Source organism: Camellia sinensis, chromosome 11 (assembly GCF_055761805.1).
Source record: "Camellia sinensis isolate YWXY chromosome 11, ASM5576180v1, whole genome shotgun sequence".
Classification (NCBI taxonomy): Eukaryota; Viridiplantae; Streptophyta; class Magnoliopsida; order Ericales; family Theaceae; genus Camellia; species Camellia sinensis.
Genome location: NC_138971.1, coordinates 164,189,645 through 164,206,566, shown reverse-complemented (window position 1 = coordinate 164,206,566; position 16,922 = coordinate 164,189,645). Strand labels below are relative to the sequence as shown.

The following is a 16,922-nucleotide window of genomic DNA, read 5'->3' as shown; positions in this document are numbered from 1 at the left end:
CATAGGCCTCTGCGTCCTTCTGCATGTAGGGCCACCAATACCCCCAGCGTGGCTGCCACAGATTCCTTCATGTATTTCATATAGAAAATCTTCAACTTGTGAAGGATGTACACACCTCAAAAGGGGTCCAGTGAAGGATCTTCTGTAGAGATGTCCTTCTGCTGTCAGACTGAATCTTGCCGACTTCATTCTGATCTTGTGAGCCTCTTTGTGGTCATCTGGCAGCTTCCCTTCCTTTAAGAATGCTATAATTGCATCCATCCAGCTTGGTCCCATATTTACACACATTGCTTCGTGCTCTGCGATCGGTGGTTCAATGCTCGGGCCCGATAGGTATTTGACCATTATCATCCTTGCTTTTCTAGGTTGTATTGCACTAGCCAGATTGGCCAGTGCATCGGCGTGATTGTTATCATCTTGGCTAACCTGATGTAGTCGACAATTCTGAAATAAAGCCACTAACCTATTGACTTCCTTTGCGTAGGCTAACATCCTTTCATCTCGGGCTACAAACTCGCCCGTTGTCTGGTTGACTATGAGCTGGGAGTCACAAAAGACTATCACTTCATCTGCTTCTGCTACTACTGCCAGCTTTAGTCTTGCAATCAATACTTCATACTTTGCTTCATTGTTTGAGGCCTTGAACCCCAATCGAAGGGACTGTTCCAATCTATCTCCATCTGGAGATACCAGTACTACCCCTGCCCCTGCTCCTTGTCGGTTTGAGCTCCCATCGACAAACCGTCGAAAGGAGTCGCCGATATAAATGCTGCAGGGTCTGAGTTTTTCCTTCTTCCTTTGTTCTGTTGCATTTGGCCGGGCTTCTCCCCGCTTGCTTGGACATCGTTCACTTTGGCTCAACGGAGCCCGATGTTCGATGGATCCTGGTGTGAACTCGGCCATGAAGTCGGCCAAAACTTGGTGTTTGATTGCTGTTATGGGTCTGTACTCCAAGTCATACTGTCCCAAGGCCACTGCCCATCTGATTATTCTTCCTATCAGGTCTCCTTGTTGCAGCATGGACTTCAAGGGGTGTTCAGTTAGTACCACAATTTTGTGGGCCTGGAAGTAATGGTTCAATTTCTTTGATGCCATTACTAAAGCTAGTGCCAATTTTTCTAAGGGTAGATACCTTGTTTCTGTATCGGCCAAGGTTTTGCTTACATAGTAAACAACCTTTTGCTCCCATTTTTCTTCTCGAATTACCACTGCGCTTACTACGTGTTCGGAGACTACTAAGTACAAAAACAACTCCTGTCCAGGTTTTGGGTTTAAAAGAACTGGAGCCGTGGTCATATACTTCTTTAGGTTGGCCAAAGTGGCTTCGCACTCCTCGGTCCATAGGAAGTCTGTGGCTTTCTTCACTAAGTTAAAGAAAGGTTTGCACTTGTCTAAGCTTCTGCTTATGAACCTATTCAGGGTTGCGGCCCTTCCAGTTAGCATTTGCACCTGTTTTGCCGACGTCGGGCTCTTCAACTCCAGGATGGCCTTAATCTGATCTGGGCTGGCCTTAATGCCCCTTCTGGTCACCAGGTACCCCAAGAACTTACCAGATCCGACTCCAAATGCACACTTCGATGCATTGAGTCGGAGCCAATATGTTTTAAGGATTTCAAATATTATTTTCAGATCGGCTAGATGACCTTCAGGTTCCTTGGTCTTCATGACCATGTCGCCGAAGTAAACTTCCACTGTTCGGCTAATCAGGTGTTTGAACATCTTGGTTACCAATCTTTGGTAAGTTGCTCCTACGTTTTTCAACCCAAAAGGAATCACTCTATAGCAGTATAGGCCTTTTGGGGTGATAAACGCAGTCTTCTCCTCATCTGAGAGATATATGGCTATCTGATGGTATCCCCTGTAGGCATCCAGGAAGCTCATCCTTCCATGCCCCCAAGTGGCGTCTACCAGCTGGTTGATCTTTGATAGAGGAAAACTGTCTTTGGGATAGGCCTTGTTCAAGCGGGTAAAGTCCATGCAGACCCTCCATTTACCATTCTTCTTATTTACCACCACTATGTTTAATAGCCATGTTGGGTAATTTACCTCTCGAATGGCCTGGCTTCCAGAAGTCTGTCTACTTCCTCTTCTACTACTTCAACGTGTATCAATGTCGATCTTCTTGCTCGTTGGATTATGGGTTTTGCCGACCTATCAACATTCAGTTTATGGCAAGTGACTTCGGTGTCAATGCCAGGCATCTCATAAGGTGTCCAGGCAAACACCTCAATATTTGCTCTCAAAAAAGCTTCTAACTCTTTTTCCTCTTCTTTGGCTAAGCCTGAGCCGAGAAGAAAGAAGCGTTCTTCATCCCCCTCCTGGACAAGGATTTTCTTCAGTGCCTCTTCACTCTTTTCGGCTGGCTTCTTGCTGACATCCTCTAGGACCTCCACGTCCTCGTCTTTGAACTCTGCCTTCTCTAGTTCTCGAATGCTGCAGGTGGATTTCATTGCTACCATGGAGCAATTCTTTGCCTGCAGCTGATCTCCTCTGACCTTTTCAATCCCATGCTCTATTGAGAACCGCAATAGTTGATGCAATGTTGAGGGAACAGCCCCCATTGCATGCAACCATGGCCTTCCCAAAATGATGTTTTAAGGGGAGGGTGTGTCGATTACGGTGAACTCTGTTGTTATCTTCTTGGTGCCTGCCTGCACCTCCAAGCTTGTTATTCCCAGTGGCCATGTCGGTGTTCTATTGAACCCGACCATTGGGCTATTGGATTGCTCCATATCGTCTGGGTGAAGACCGAGCTCCTTGTAACATCAGACATACATGATGTCACAAGAGCTACCTTGGTCAATCAGGATGCGCTTTACTTGGCATTCCCCAACCTAGAGGGATTCTACCAAGGCATCATTATGCGGATGCTGCACTATCTTAAGGTCGGCTTCGGTAAAGGACACTACTGGTCCTCGGCACTCTGCTGCCTGATGTCTCTTCTCCCCGACTTGGTAGACATGCTGCAGGTGTTTTACTTTCTGGGCCTCTTCCCAGATTTCGTTTTCGTTAACCTTCGAGTGAATTACATTAATTACCCGAGATCCTCCTACTTGAGGTTGCTGTGCTGGGGGAGGCGGAGCTGCTAGCGCCTGAGGCAGTCTTGCCTGTTCTTCCCTTGTTTTGGCTTCGTTGATAAGGTCTCTCAGATGACCTTGCCTCACCAAATCTTCTAAGTGTGTTTTTAGGGCCCTACAACCATGGGTCATATGCCCATCTTTATTGTGGTAAGCATAATGCCTGCCAAGGTTTCTCCCCATAAACTCTCCAGGTGCCCTCGCTGGTGCTCTGAAATAGGGTTGGTTCTGAATTCTATCCAGGACTTTGTGAATTGGGATTCAGAACACAGTCATTACTGCCTGTGTAGCCCTCAGTCCCATCTCTTGCTTGCTGGATCCGTTGTTACCTCGACCTCGCTTCGACGAGCCGTTTCCTTTTTCTTGCTTTGTCTCCTTAGTCCCCAATGTATCTTCCTCGGCTCTGGCATACTTCTCAATTCTTGCCATGAGATCTTCCATACTTTTTGGTAATGTCTTTGCCAAAGATTTTCGTAGTGGACAGTCGTCTTTTAGGCCATTCTTGAAAGATACGACCGCTACCTCTTGATTACATTCTGGTATTCGGTTGAACACCTCATAGTACCTTTTTGCATAGGCCCTAAGGCCTTTATCCTTACTGATCTTCAGAGCCATCAATGCGTCCACCCTCAGTGGCTGCAGCTTGTTTGTCACGAACCTGGCCACAAGCATCTCGGCCAAGCCTTCCCGAGTCTTCACGCTTCCCTTTGGTAATTTGTGGAACCAATCTGATACAATCTCCCCAAAAGATGAGGGGAACACTTTGCAGAGCAACGGCCCGTTCCCATTATACAACGCCATTGAATTCAAATATAATCCAACATGAAAGTTGGGGTCTGACTTTGGAACCTCGGCATACTGAATCTCTTCGGCGCCTCAAACTTGTCCAACTCCACCGAGAATTGTGTCCTCGGTTTATCTGGGGAGGTTACCTCGGCATCGGCATTCTGTTGCTTCCTCTTGAGGTAATCTCTCAAGTCCTCATTTGTCCGCCCAGGAGCTCGGCTATCTCCCGACTTCAGTCTTTTCGGCATATTACTCTCAGCTTCATTGTGCGCCCTTTTCGACCTTTCTCCATGAGTTGTGTCGAAGCACAGCTCCTGCCTTTGAACGTGTCGATGTTCTCTTGGGTCTGCTTCTTTAGTGCGATATGTCCTCCGTGATTCTTCTCTCCTCGACTCTCTTTGCCCGACCTCCTGGAAGGCCGGTGAGAGTGTTTTTCACTTCTGGTATGCTGAGGGGCTATTGGGATTTGCTTCTGCCCTCCCTTCTGGGCATTGGCTGTTGGAATCGACCTGTCCTGCAGTGGGTATGGTGGCTGCATGACATTACTTTGCATAATAAAATTGACGACCAATTGCAGGTCTGCCAATTTGTTTGCCATCTCTTTCACCTCTTCATCCCTCCACAGGCATCTATCCTTCCATACCTGGAGGTCGTCATCGTTGTAGTATCCGCTTCTATCTGGTTTCTTTGGTACGTCGCCATCCTGGCCGACGTCTTTCTTGCCGTGATTCTAGTTCTGAGTCTCCTCATTGCGATCATCTTTCTCCATATTAGGATCAACGTGTTTACCGTTCCCAACAAGGGTTTCGTCCCCAACCTTATCCTTATGTCCGTCACTGGCCATCTATTCTCCTTTCTTTCCCACAGACGGCGCCAAATTGTGTGAGTGATTTCCGATCACACTGCCAACTTAGTATTCATCTAGAGAGTACTGGCAGAATAGATGACACCTGGCTGACCTGCAACAGAAAGAGAAGATTCCGACGGTGGTTCGTCCACCCAGAGGCACTCGGATGATCAAGTCAGTATATCTCTCAAAGATAATCAATAGTGCTAAACTCACTGTTCAGAATATACGTTGCGTACCTTAGACCCATCGGGGGTGCCTTTCTTTTATAGTTGCCTCACTCCTAGTCCCCATAGAAGCCTAGCTTCAATGGACTTTTGCTTAGTCCTTATCCTGGACTCTTCTATAGATAGAGATAAACTTCCTAAGAGTGTTATCCTTATCCACACTAAAGACCTTCCTTATTCTAGGACTCTTGTGCCTTATCCTCGGATTCCGATATCTTCGGAGATAACCTCGGCCTAACCGAAATCACCTCGGCGTCATAACCTGGACACGTGGCACCTTGGCTGACACGTCGGCGTCACCTTGGCCACGTGTTGGGACTCAGAAAATGCATCCCCACAGTATGATATATATAATATAGGAACTAACATCACTCAACCCACAATATATAACCTTACACCACTTGGCAATAGATAGATAGCACACAATATGTAACCTTACAACACTTAACCCGCATATATGGTTTCCACCATGCACTGGGAAACTGATTAGACACCTGCAAAAACAATAAGAAATATATATATACAGATATATGTAAACATTAGAAGATTCTCTCGCTTTGGATAGTAGGAGGGATGGTATTTGTTCCTCACAAACTCAACCCACAGTGGTATATAGCAATCCTCACACCAGTTACGAAGAGATTGCAACAATAACAAACAATTAGAAACACACAATATCTACTCACTTCCACTCAACCCACATTTTCTGAACTCACAACACTTAAGCACCAGCTGCATCCACCATAAAACAAAAAAATGAAACAATAAAATGATATGAGACAGATACAGCCAGCAGCACGGCACAATTCTTAATCTTTGATCACGGCACGGGGTTACAATAGGATATGGTCACAACAGTGACACATTGCTAATATAGACGGATCCAGAGTACTAGTTTTGGAGGGCTAAAACACATGTAATTAGGTGTGTTTGGTTTGAGTTTTTTGGATTAAATTATTTGAAAATTGAATTTTTTGATTTTTGTGTTTTTTGGTTTTTAGTGAATATTTTTCAAATTTTTAACAATTTTTTTTTTTTACTTTTTTAGATGCATCTTACTTAGATGTATCTAAAAAGTAAAAAATTTGTAAAAATTAAAAAATACATAAAAATATAAAAAATGTACTGAATTCTCGTATTTTTTTTTGTATTTTTGGTATTTGTTGAATTTTTAAAAGGTTTTTTTCACATATTTTTTATTTTTTAGCTATATTTATGCTAGGCATGTCTAAAAAATAAAAAAAAAAATTGTTAAAATATTTAAAAAATCAGTAAAAACAAAAAAAATACGGAAAACAAAAAAAATAGAATTTTCTAAAAAATGTTTTTGAAAAACTCTGACCAAGCAAATTTTTTTTTTTAAATTGTTGAAAAAGTATTAAATATAAGAGAAAAATTAGTGATAAATTTAATTTAAAGAGAGTGTATGGTATTAAGTCCAGTGCATAGTTTTTTGTTGATGAGAAGTTTACACTTTATGAAATAATTTGATCAGAAGTCCTAAAAGATATTTTGTTTCTAATTTTACCCCTTAACTTTTTTTTTATCTATCTGACTTTTCGTTGGCGATCTATTCAAATTTATATCTGTCTGTTTAAATTTTTTGTCTATTTGTTCAAATTTATATTTATCTGTTCAATTTTTTTCCCGATCTGTTAATTTTTCTCCTAAATGCTATCTATCTATTCAATTTTTTTCTTAAATTCTATATGTCTATTTAATTTTTTCCTACCTATTGAAAATATGTGTCAAATTTTTTGTTTATCTATTGCAATCATCATCATCAACATAAAAAAAAAAATTTCTTCAATTCTGTCTCATACATAAAATGTGAAACAGTAACGAATATATCTATTAAATTTCCAACAATGTCCCAATATCAAATTATTTTCTAGCACCCACCAAATTACTAAAACAAACATCAATATCACAATTACGGTGCCCCAATATCAAATCATTTTCTAGCCCCAGTATCAAATCATTTTATAGCACCCACCAAATTACCAAAACAAATATTAATATCACAATTACGATGCACCAATATCAAATCATTTTCTAACACCCACCATCAAATCATTTTCTATAGCACCCACCAAATCACCAAAACAAACATCAATGTCACAATTACAATGCCCCAATATCAAATCATTTTCTAGTATCCACCAAATTACCAAAACAAACATCAATGTCACAATTATAATGGCAATATTAGAGAGAAGACATTACAGGGTTACAACATAATCACGATTCATAACAATTTAGTGTTTTTACATATCCGAAATCAACATATAGAAAGCAAGCTCAAAATATTCTCCAAATATTTAACTCATGAATCACAATTTAGCTCATTTGGAAATCAACATAAATGTTCTCCAAATATTCTCTACAAATTAAAAACCATCAAAAATGCAAAATTTAGGGGAAAAAATTCTCATCCATCTGTTTAAAAAATACAAAATCTCATCTATCTGTTTAAAATTTCACAAAATTGCTTTACATCTATTGGAATTATCTACTGCAACAGCACAACAACAAATCACACAAAGACAAACACAAATACACACACAAATAGATATATATATATATATATATATATATCAATATATTTTTTAGAGCCATTGAGCTTTCTAGGTCTTGGAGTTCCAGGAGACAAAGATAGCACTAGATGTAAAAAAATATCCAAACATTTAGATTTTTTGACGATCTAGATGTAAAGCTAGCACAATTAAAATTTAAACATATTGAACAACTAAATGTCTAAATGTAAAGATCTAGCTGTCAAGATTTTGCAAAGACGTACTCAATTTTTCATCAAATGCTTGAACAAGTAAAGATCTAGATGTAAAAGCTAACAAATGCTTGGAAAATCTATTGAAATTCTTGGAAAATCTTTAGAAACTGATCAAATGCTTCAAGATTGTCATCAAAATCAATCATACATCTAAGATCTTTGCATTTTTAAAGATTTTCCAAGCATCTAGATCAATTAGATGAGATCTATCAATTAGATGTCGTCGGACGTTGTCGTCGGAAGATGAGAGATCTGGATCTAGATTTAACGTCAGCGAAAACGGAGAGCGGAGTAGCTCTGACGGCAGTGATGATGAGAGAGAGAGAGAGGGCGAGGCAGCAGTGGCGAAGCCGCGGGGAGCCCGGCGGCGCTTCTTTCTTCACTCCTCCCTCGTCTCCGCCGGCCGCGAAGGAGTCTTCAACAGTGCCGAATGCGAAACCACAATGGCGGCACCACCGCTGATCGGCGAAAATGAATAAGGAAAGAGGGAGGGCCAGAGTGTGAAATCGCCGACGGTGATGAGCAGCTACGGGCGGCGACAAACGCAAGAGAGAGAGAGAGAGAGAGAGAGTAGAGGGAAGAAAAAGAGAGGAGTGAGATTGTAAGGGTCACTGGTCTGTATATTATACATATATCTATATAATAAAACAGAACAGTTTTTGAAAATGTATAAAATGTATCAGAGATGCAATTCATTTCAACGGTTGAGATGATTTGTTTTTAACCGTTGAGAGCTGAGATGCTTTGTGATATTTTCAACCTACTGCCAAAACAATCCCCTCTCCTTCGTGTCCCACCCACCCCAAACATTATTTGCATACTTCTCTTCATTTCTCTCTCTCTCTCTCTCTCTCTCTCTCTCTCTCTCTCTCTCTCTCTAACTTCTCAGGTCTCAAACTCTCTATCCTCAAAGATCTCTCTCTTCCTCTCCCTCCTCTCCACCGTCGCGCCGCCTCCAATCTCCTCTCTAACTTCTCAGGTCTCAAACTCTCTGTCCTCAGAGATCTCTCTCTTCCTCTCCCTCTTCTCCACTATCGTTCTGCTTCCACTATCGCGCTATCTCCATTGTCGCATCGTCTCTGATCTCTACCGACAGCAACTCTTCATCTCTTCTCCCTCCAAAATATTAGATCTCAACCCATTACGGCACCTTCGTCCTCCGTCCTCCGTCCTCCGTCCTCCGTCGTCGAGAGCACTATGTCTTCCCAAAGCAAACGTAGAGAAACTGTAAATCTCCATTTTTTTTTTCTTCCATTTAATTTATTATTATTATTATTATTATTATTATTATTATTATTATTATTATTATTATTATTATTATTATTATTATTATTATTAATTGTTGGGTTTTGATTGTTGTGAAATAGGATGGTGAGTGACTATAAGGTGGAGGCGATTAATGATGGTATGCAAGAATTCTGTGTGGATTTTCATGGGTCCAAAGACAGTAAATCATCTATACCTATCTCTGATTTTTATTTTTAATTTTATATTTTTTGAATAAGGGAGAACAGTTTTCTTTTTTTTCTTTTTTTTTATTCGTAAATTTTACATTTCGTTTGAATGGTTGCCCATTTTTTTTTCTTCCATTTAATTTATTATTATTATTTTAATTGTTGGGTTTTGATTGTTGTGAAATAGGATGATGAGTGACTATAAGGTGGAGAAGTTCTATGTGGATTTTCATGGACCCAAAGACAGTAAATCATTTATACCCATCTCTAATTTTATTTATTTATTTTTTAAATTTTATATTTTTTGAATAAGGGAGAACGGTTCTTTTTTTATTTTTAATTTTACACTTCGTTTGAATGGCTGACATTTTTTTATTTTTTATTTTATATTTTTTGAATAGGGGAGAACGGTTTTTTTTTAAATTTATTTTTAATTTTGTATTTCATTTGAATGGCTAAGATGATTCCTAATCAATATCTAACGGTTGAAGTATGTGCAGTAATTTTAGGATTGGATCTATGTTCTTCTTGCAGATTAATTTTTAATTGTTGTTGGTGTTGTGATGATCTGGGTGCTGTGAGTGCATATTGTTGTTGTTGTTGATTTTAGGATTGGATCTGTGTTCTTGCTGATTAATTTTTAATTGTTGTTGGTGTTGTGATGATCTGGGTGTTGTGAGTGCATATTGTTGTTGTTGATGATGAATGATGATGATGTAGATAAGATACATGTATAAGACTTGATTTGTGCAAAGTAAATTTTTGTAGCTAAAATTTATACATATAAAAGGCTCTGATCTATCCAAATTGATGATCATGATGAAGAGGTCGAAGAGTGTGGCAAAGAGGTCGAAGAAGTACTTGGAAGAGGCACATACAAATCTGTTTTATTTTTAATTTTTTATTTTTTTTTATGATAATGATGATGAACAGATAGGATTTGGTGATTATGTTGTTGTTGATGAACAGATAGGATTAGGTACGTGTTTGGGTATGATTTGGATTGGTGTTTGTGTTTCCAAATTGGTGAGCAACTTTGTGTTTGTGTTACGAATGTAAGAATGAAAGGAGATGTAAAGTTGCTAAACATTAGTAAAGCAACTTTATTGAAATATTTAGGTGAGTTGAAAGAGTAGTTTTTTTTTTTTTTTTTTTGACTCATTTTGTAGTATGGTATACAAACTGATCATTGGGTCTGAAATAATAATTGATCCTCATAAAATGGTTTTTAAGTTATTTTTAAGTGATTTTTCAAATGGTTTTCACTGTTTCATTGTGTTGGATTTGTGTTATTTTATTTTTATTGTTTTTGTTGATTAGGTTGTGTTTCAAAGATTTTGGTTTCGGTTTGTGTTTGTGTTTCTAATATTTATGTTTCTAAGATTTCTGTTTGGGTTTGTGTGATTAGATTTGCATTCAATGGAACCATAGAAAAGTTGGAAACAAAGCTTAAGAGACACAAAGCATTGGAACAAAGCATTGAAAATCATTATGTTTCTTTTCAATCAAAGCAAAAGAGACACATCAATTTGGGTTTGTGTTTCTAAGATTTGTATTTGTATTTGTTTTTCTAAACATTAAACTGATGTGTTTGTGTTGGATTTGCGTTTCTAAACCTTAAACTGATATGTATTTGGGTTTCTCTTTCTTTTTTTGTGTTCTGTTTCTTTTTCATTTTTTATTTATGCAGCTTTCAATTTATATGGGTTGGTGTTAAGTTCTATTGTTTATTTGGGTTGGTGTTTCTAAACCTTAAACTGATATTTTTTTTTTTTTTTTTTTTGTGTTGTCAGGCGAGGGTCGTGACATTGGTTTGTGGGGGCTGTTGACATTGGTTTGGGTCTCAACATTTTCTTTTTTCTTTTCTTTTTTTTCTTCAACCTCGCATGTCTCTCACGGGTCATTATTTTTGTTTTATTTTATTTTATTTCTATAATCCAATTTAAATTTTCACTCATAATTCATGGACTATTTCTTTATCTCTGTTGAAGACATGGTGAAGAAATTGAAAAGAAACAGAGTAAGGAAAGAGGTAGTGGTCGGTTTTCTTAATTGTGCTGCGCATTCAAATGCTTGGCCACTATCATATCTCTATTTATTTTATGTGCTATTCAAATTGTGTTGATATATATATATTTTTTTTCAATAGGAATGCAAAATGTGTTGATATATTATTATTTTTTTCAATAGGAATGCAAAAAAATATGTGTAAGATAGACCCCGTAAAGGACTGATGGCTACTTCTTTCTACTGACAAATTGCTTGGATTGCTAATGGTATTTATTTATTATTTATTATTTAGTAAAATACGTAAAAGATTTTAGATTGTTTAGATTGAAAACATGCAAATAGTTTAGATTGAAAATAAATCAGAAATTTAATATTTAAATTTATAAAATTATAAACTCAATAGTTTATTTTGTTACAAGTATTAAATTCTAAGTTTTTTTGGGGGGGGGGTAATTTTTCCTAAGTTTTAATGATACCTAAAATTATTCAAACAAGATTGGCTTATGTGTGGTGGCAGCACACAATGTTTCTAATATATTCATATTCCCCATGATTAATTAAATGTTGAGGATGCATTAAATTAATTAATTAATTGACATTATATGTAGAAATTATAACTACATTTTAATCCCAACATTATTTATCTCGAACATTATTTACACCGTATCTTCAGGCACGGACATACACTAGTATGTATATATATGACTATTTTGGTCATCCCATTTAAGTTTGTTCTTCTGAACAATATATTTTAGAGCGTACATTTTTAGCCAAAAAATATAAATTTAGATTTATGATATGAGTGGCCTAAATATAATACTATCAATTTTTACGAAAATATAATGGAAAATGACAAGTCTGCTTTCTAAACTTATTTTTTAGACCTAATGATTTGTAAGTGATATGATTGGTTGGAAATTAAAAATGATAGTATGAAAGAGTATTGCCTTTAATATCCTAATTAATTGTCACATATCAATGAGTTTGAAAATTAAATCTAATTTTTAACCTTGAATAACAATACTAAAATGTAATTATATATTTGAATTTGTTCTGGTTTATGCATTAATTTACACATTCTCACCTCGCCACTTGTTAAGGGAATTAATTCATGGGGGATTTGGTGATAGCCCCCTCACTATCTAATTTGTCTTTCAAAAGGACAAGAATTATATAAGTACTTTCAAAATCCTCTAATATTTTTAAACTTGTTTCTTTTACTATATTACCCTCATATCTATCAGCTTTCCTATTAAGCCATCTTCACTGTGCATTTCAGAGTAAAATTTTACTCTGTATAAAAGTAAAATTTTACTCTGAATAAGAGTAAAATGTTACACTCTGAAACTAAAGTAAAATTTTACTATGAATAAGAGTAAAATTTTATACTTTGAAACTAAAAGTAAAATTTTGCTCTGTATAAAAATAAAATTTTACTCTGAATAAGAGTAAAATTTTACACTCTGAAGCTAAAAGTAAAATTTTACTTTGTATAAAAGTAAAATTTTACTCTGAAAAACAAGTAAACTGTGAGACTCTGAAGCTAAAAGTAAAATTTTACTCTGTATAAAAGTAAAATTTTACTCTGCTTCTGTCAACTGAAAAAAATATAGCAATAAAACCAGAGTAAAATTTTACTCTGTATGAAAGTAAAATTTTACTCTGAATAAGAGTAAAATGTTACACTCTGAAACTAAAGTAAAATTTTACTCTATATAAAAGTAAAATTTTACTCTGAATAAGAGTAAAATTTTACACTCTGAAACTAAAAGTAAAATTTTACTTTGAAAAACAAGTAAACTGTGAGACTCTGAAGCTAAAAGTAAAATTTTATTCTGTATAAAAGTAAAATTTTACCCTGGTTCTGTCAAATGAAAAAAACAGAGCAATAGAACCAGAGTAAAATTTTACTCTAGTTCTATCAAATGAAATTAGATCATTCACAACCACTGTTCTTCTGTTTCTTCACAGTTACTTGCCTCTTTCGTATCACCTCTTTGGCTTCTCTGTTATCTATTACATATACACAATCCATATTGCTCACTCACGACACAAAAATTTATCAAAATCAAAAACAATTTTACAACAAAAAGTTGAGAGAACATAGTAATAACTCATCAATAGATCAATTTAAGAACTTAACAACACTATCCAAATGAAAAATCTCTCTCTCTCTTTCTCACACACACACACACGCGCACACACACACACACAAACACACACACACATATATATATATATATGAAAAATCTGAAGAACTGTATTCAAATATGAAAATTTTGAACAGTCGCGCGATTCGTCTCTGTACTCTTTCACAATTCGAATTCTTTGTCGAAAACTTGATCTAACAGGTCTCTCTTCTACTAAAAAATCATTCAAAACTCCAATCTTAAAGACTCAAAACATATATATATATATATATATATATATATATATGTGTGTGTGTATCGGTGCGATTTGCAGGAACTGTGTTTGATCAACGGTTGCGGATGAGGGATTCGCCGATTCTACAACGGTTCACGTAGGTCGATCTCAGGAGATTAGAGATCGGAATCGTTCATGGTGCACAGATTTGAGTTGAAACCCTATGTCGAAAGAGGGAAGAGAAGCTGGCGGAGGCTCTGGAGGATGATGAAGTCATAGAGAGGTAACGGTCGAGGACGAAGTCGACGGAGGGGTTGCCGACGGCGAAGGTGTTGCCGGCGTTGGAGAAGGTGATGACGGCGGCTTCGGTGCCGCACAAGTTGCAGAGCTTGCCAGTCTTCTTAAAGAGGCCATATGTGGAAAGGAAGAGAGTGGGGAAGAGAGTGAGTATAATAGTCATATAAAATATTTAAATAATAAATTTGTCTTTTATGCAACACTTTATAATTATGAGGGGGTTTAGAAAGTATAATTTTTTTCTTAGTCCTTTTAACAATGAAAGGAAGGTAAAGGGGGTTTATAGCCAAATTTCCCTTAATTTTCATTAGTATGTGTTAATTGTCACGTGTAAGTTCATTAAATTTTTTTTTAATGTAATGAACAGTTCAAAATTATAAGGAAAAAAAGTCTTTGAAAACAAATGAAATAGTCCTTTCAATGGGTCGATTTCTTTTGGCATTTTCATATGTTCGAAAGCACTGGCTCAAAAAATATCTGCAATGTTTGTATTCAATTTTGTCCCTAGTCTAAGTTCACGAACCCAATAAAACAAAACAAATGAGCTAGTTTTGATTTCTTTTGGCCTTATTTTCACTTTGAAAGATATATATCGAAGTGCCTTTTCTTATCAAAAAAGAAAAAAAGAAAAATATCAGAGACACCAAAAAATTGATGGCCAAGAGAACACAGTGCTTTGTTATGGTAACAATGCTGAAAAAATAATAATGACAAACAAGATAACGCTATTATATTTTAATTTTTAATTAAAGTATAGCATTATTACAAAAAGAATTGCATTAGACTTTTAAAGTGCAACCAATATTACAATATATCATTTTTACTTTACTAGTAGGTTGAATTCATTTATTTCACTCTATGTACTATTGTCGGTCCCATATTCTTCTAATCTTTGTTTTTAGTTACATGGGTAATATGTGATAGACATGAGACAGAGAGTGAAACAAATAGATGATCGATGGTCGTTCCTCACTTACTCGTAAAGTGTAGGATTGGATAGTCTGGGTGTTGAGATTGCCATGAGAGGCACTTTTTTCTTCAACACAATCCCAAACTTCTCTAAAAGGTCTAATTTCTCTTCCTCGGGCAATTTCCAGTCAAATGAGTGCAAAATTAAAGCCAATGAGAACAAGAACATTCTCTCAGCCATTGCTATGCCTGCACACATTCTTCTCCCAGACCCAAATGGGAAATAATTAAAATCAGCTCCTTTGTACCCTATTTTCCATCCAAAAACCTCTCTAGACGAAACTCCAATGGGTTTTCCCAAATCGAACGGTCCCTATGAATTGCCCATACATTGATGAAAACCCGAGCGCCTTTTGGAATTTTGTAGCCACCGATAATGCAAGTTTGGCTCGAGCAGTGAGGCACCATGAGAGAGAGGACAGGGTGCAATCGGAGGACCTCTTTTAGTATGGCCTATAAATAGGGGAGTTTGTTTATATGAGACTCTTCTACTATGCTGTCTTTGCCTACTACTGTCTCCAACTCTTGTTGTGCTTTTTTCATGACCTCTGGCTTGTTCATCATCTCTGCCATGGCAAATTCTATAGCATTGGAGGTTGTTGCGGTTCCACCCAAGACCATATCCTATACTCACAGATTGACATTTCGTTATAACGCAAAAGAAATTAGCTATTATTTTGTATTACTAAATGAATTTCATGACTTGCCATAAAGAATTTAAATTGGAAGAGACTAAAACATACCATGAACAAGACCTTGAGATGGGTCATGGTGAGAGGTGTTTTGGCATCTCCTTCATTCTTCAGCTGCAACAAAACCTATAAAAAATCCTTGGTCTGTCTACTACCCTTCAATCTTGGTCCTTTATCAGTTATTGCATCAAAAATCCTATTGAACCTCATAACTATCCCCAACGATTGCTTCTTCAGCCCTTGCAAATCAAACCGGGCCAAACTTGGGAAAAAATCCGACAAATTGGGCTTCCCCAAAAGCCCCATTGAATCCGCCACCACGACCTAGAAATCCGCCTCAATGCTAGCCCTTTCTTGCCCCTGAACCATTACACCCCACAACATGCTTGTTATTGCATTCAAAGCAGTCAGAAACATCTGTTGACCCACATGAACTGGAGACCCGACCCTGCTGTAGAGATATTTAACCGTATTTCAGGTCTCTCGTCAGCGGAGTTAGTAGACAGAGTCAAGGGTGGCGCTTCCGAGCACCTTCCGGACGCAAACCTTCCTCAGCATCTGTGACCCGGGCCCATACGGGCTAAAAACTATATCCGAATCACCTTTTGCCACTGCAGCATTGGCCAACTCTGGGACGTCACGGTTGGCGAAAGTGATGTCATGTTCCCGGAGCATTTCCCTGTGCTGCAGATGGCGAACTGACCATGATTCCCACCTTTGTGCCCATCGGGAGCCTCATGATCGGACCATAAGTCTGACTGAGGCTCACGAAACATGAGTGGAGCTCAAGGTCAAGGAATGGGAGTATTCCAACCACGGGTAGACCGCGTGGGCCTGGTGGTAGCGGTGGCTAATTCTTTTTGCTATTGTTTGTAAAGATCCATGTGTACCATGTGATTGCAAGGACGATGAGAGTGAATGGAAAAAGTACATTACTGGTGTCCCACCACCATGACCAAGCACCATAGAAGAGAGTGCATAGTTTGTTGAAGATATAGGTGGTGAGAAACATTGTAAATGAGCATTCTTGAAGTTGCCACTGTTGGATTGTTTTGAGCTTATAGTAGTGTGCACAAATCTATTTTACTAGACCACTGGTAACGACTCTCATAATTTTTCGTAACATATTTATTAATGTGTTATTATAGCTTATTAAACCAAGTTTGGCATTGAGTTACAATATGAATTCAATTGTTTTGGTTAGCAAGGGATCCTCTTATCTCCTCTCTTCTTTGTACTAACGCACTTTTCTATCATACGATTATATAATCAAGTGAAAGACATTCTCCGTGTGGTAAAAAATAAAAATAAAAAGATCACACAAACAAAGGTATGAGGTTATTAGGTTATCTTCAGATGATGTGCTATTTATTTAAAAATAAAAAGATTCTAAGATCACATAAATCAA

At 37.3% G+C, this 16,922-nt stretch overlaps 1 pseudogene across 1 annotated transcript; it reads right to left on the bottom strand.

Annotated features, from left to right (window-relative positions):
- Nucleotides 1-14,240: 14,240 nt before the first annotated feature.
- On the bottom strand, nt 14,241-16,562 carry LOC114255752 (flavonoid 3'-monooxygenase CYP75B137-like; annotated as a pseudogene). Its single transcript, XR_014344911.1, has 2 exons — nt 15,566-16,562; nt 14,241-15,446 (listed from the first exon to the last, which is right to left on the bottom strand). The product of XR_014344911.1 is annotated as a flavonoid 3'-monooxygenase CYP75B137-like (transcript).
- Nucleotides 16,563-16,922: the final 360 nt, after the last annotated feature.